General features: G+C 33.2%; 1 long non-coding RNA gene across 2 annotated transcripts; it reads left to right on the top strand.

Annotated features, from left to right (window-relative positions):
• Positions 1-855: 855 nt before the first annotated feature.
• On the top strand, positions 856-2,199 carry LOC124461847. Of its 2 annotated transcripts, none has more exons than XR_006955262.1 (3): positions 856-990; positions 1,056-1,141; positions 1,204-2,199. It is a non-coding gene; the product is annotated as an uncharacterized LOC124461847 (long non-coding RNA). The 2 variants fall into 2 exon arrangements; XR_006955261.1 differs by having other exon boundaries at positions 862-990; positions 1,049-1,141.
• Positions 2,200-3,611: the final 1,412 nt, after the last annotated feature.

The following is a 3,611-nucleotide window of genomic DNA, read 5'->3' as shown; positions in this document are numbered from 1 at the left end:
AATTAACTTTTTTCGGTTCCTTTAGTGGTTTACCACTGTTAGATTAATGTAGAATTAATCTGTAGAATTAATTTATAGAATTAATTCATGCCCTTTATGGCGTAATTTATAGAATTAATTTATAGAATTAATTCCTGGCATAATTCATAGAATTGTTGAGTTTGGCGCTAAGGTTCGATGTTTTAGCGGGCCCACATGAAAACACTTCACTTCTCACGTGATACTTCATTTATTTCTTCCACTTGTATTTCTTATGCCGCTATAAATTAATCGCCCTTACTCGCGGTTGTAACCAAACTGTTCTGTCCGCCGCTTAGTAACAAGTATAGAAGCTAACATGTAAGCTTAAAGCGCAAGATGCAACGGTTAATTTCCCAGCACGTAGTCTGGCGCTTAAGTATAAGTATGAAAATGAAAGTGGATGAGTGATATGGTGGCTGCGTCGGGTCTGCTGGGCAGTTATCGGATTTCGGCGGCAACAACAAGTCTGCATTTATATTTATGTCAACGTAAACTATGTAAATTTTAAAAATCCAAGCAGCCGGGTTTTAGTCACCTGTCATTCGAAAAGTTGATATACCTGAGACGAAGCCAGAGAAAGTCAGTTAAGTTTTGAGTTCTCACTAGAGCACACAGCTCGAAAATCAAAATTCAACACAGTTTTTTTTTCGGCAAATAAACACTTTATTTATCTTAGATTTAAGCGTAAAGATATATATTTTTTTTTTTACTTTTATAAATAAAAATAAAAAAAACTCAAAAAAATCTGAAAAAAGGTGAAAAAATTTTTTAAAAAATCAATATTTGCTAATAAACTGACAAAAGTATTCAGGTATTTAATTTAATCTGCTTTGGGTGCATATTTTGGAAAACCATAGAGCCGAATTGTAGGAGCCGGTTTTAAACACTAATACTGACCACTGTACCAGGTACGCCTGTACTGATCTGTCTGTCTCTTGTTTTACCTACACACGTGAACACTTACCCAGTGTGAGTCAAGGTTTTGTATTTTAACTAAACATATTTGAATATAATTACCAACTTGCAGCTTGCAGGACGAATAATAATGGACGTTGATTATAATATTTCTAAATACTGAACCATCGACGATCATCACATCCTGAACACGAATCTACACAGGGTAAGCTACGAAGATTAGAATTTTTATAAATGAATTTTATAATTTTTTTTCTCACCTAATAGACTCATCCACAAACACGTTAAAGATACACAGAAAGCGAGTAGTAGGTTCGATACACAAATATATACGATACATTTGATGTATTCATCATGCTGATACAAGTTGGTGCATAATACTTATACACGTTGGAAATACACAGAAGGCGAGTGTGATGTATTCATCATGCTAATACAAATTGGTGCATAACACTTATACACGTTGGAAATACAGAGAAGGCGAGTGTGATGTAATCATCATGCTGATACAAATTGGTGCATAACACTTATACACGTTGAAAATACACATGCCAAGTGTGTAATGCTATACCGAAACTAATGAAATATACTGATGCAAGGTGGTGCAAAACACATCCGAAACCGAAATACATAAGAAAAAATTTGATGTATTTATCATACTGATACAAATTGGTGCAAAACACTTATGATCATTGGAAATACACAGAAGGCGAGTGTGATGTATTCATCATGCTGATACAAGTTGGTGCATAACACTTATACACGTTGGAAATACACAGAAGGCGAGTGTGATGTATTTATCATACTGATACAAATTGGTGCATAACACTTATTATACGTTGGAAATACACAGAAGGCGAGTAACACTTATGTAACACGTGTAACACATAAACACGTTGGAAGTACACAGAAGTCGGTTTCAAAGTTCTACACCGAAATACATAAGAAACTTTTAATATATTCACCGTGGTGATGCAAATTGGTGCAAAACACTTATGATCATTGGAAATACACAGAAGGCGAGTGTGATGTATTCATCATGCTGATACAAATTGGTGCGTAACACTTAAATCGATGAATCTATAAAGACTTTTGAGATACACTGGTCGAGTGTTAAGTTGTTCTATGCCGAAATACACACGAAGATTGACGATTCATTCAAATGAGACGCGGAGACATTTGAAGTATACATCATTCTGATTCGGATTGGTGCATTTGTAACTGAACTATGTAATAAATATATTTTGATACTTACATTATAAATTGTGCATTTTCTTTTGATACAGATCAGTTCACAGAGCAAGTATTGGTATTTCGAATGTGTAGACTCTTGCATCGAACTGAATGAAGTAACTACCACAGAAAATTAATCATTGATTCTCTTGGTCAGCTGTTGTTGTGGCTACAATTTGCTCTGGCCAAATTTATGCAATGCAGCAAGTTTGACCATAATTGAGACCAAGGGAAACTGCAGGATATTAATTTAGAGTTTGCACTAACATTTTGATTACTTCACATGTCTGGAGATGCACTTCAACGATAAGTGGACGGAAGCAGTGTGTTATTTACACATACGCACATACACAAATGTAGGTATATATTTTGAGATGGCTTAAAAAGCCAAAATCTTAATACTAATTAAAATTATACAAAGGCAAATTACTTGGGGCCAATTAGGATGAACAAGACATGGACATGTGTCACATTTTAAGCGATATTTTATAGCCAAAAAGAGGGGGAAGTTGAAAGTCTGAAAATTTAATTCGTAACATAACCCAACAACTCATATGTATGTATATACATACACATGTTTGTATATCTGTCATAAGCTGCTACTTAAGTGCTTGTCTTAATCCTTTTTACTGGTTCTGAGACCTGCATAGAAAACGTCTCTGGCCCTGTAATTACAATGTAATTGCAACTGCATCTAAGAAAATTTAATGCTTAGTACATTCGAGAATTTAATATGTAAAATGAAAAGATCATTATCCACGTAAAGGATAAAGAAACAAAAGATGCCCTACTTGGCTTATGATTTGATACAACTAAACACAACATTTGACGCTTTCATTAGAAAATTTAATCACTTTAGATAATTGGATGTATTAGTCACATATTCTCTGATGAAATAATGAAGGATGTACAAAGGAACTAACCATAATTTTACAATTTTTTCAACTTACATGAGTTTACTTATATTTATTTGAACCAAATATCTAAGAACTATATTTTAGATGGCATTTCCCAACTTATTCTAATTAAGTAAATTAAGCGCCGACTTTTATAACTTTGTTTTAACTAGGTGTAAAACAATATTAAAGGCGCTTGAGATGTGGATTGAATCGCCTTAAACATATTGAATACCTCTGAACAATTGACTTTGTAGGGATTATAAAGTAAGCCAATCTATTAAAATAAATTTATTCATTAATTGTTAATTAGTTGTACTTTTTCCAAATATTTCTAACCCTACTAAAGATAATGGAAAAAAGTTTTGTTAACTACAATATCGGATAATGTTGAGGATCGAAAGGATTGCGTTAAATTATAAGTTTATCTTTATTAAGTGTCCATACACTTTCAAATGCGGAAAAGGAAGAAACAAAATATACAGAGTTACAAAGCATCTTATATCGATAACCTACAAGCTTAGTACAATCGATATAACCAGGGAT

The sequence above is a fragment of the Drosophila willistoni genome, unplaced genomic scaffold (assembly GCF_018902025.1).
Source record: "Drosophila willistoni isolate 14030-0811.24 unplaced genomic scaffold, UCI_dwil_1.1 Seg691, whole genome shotgun sequence".
NCBI classification, from domain to species: domain Eukaryota; kingdom Metazoa; phylum Arthropoda; class Insecta; order Diptera; family Drosophilidae; genus Drosophila; species Drosophila willistoni.
This window is presented reverse-complemented; position numbering and strand designations above follow the sequence as displayed.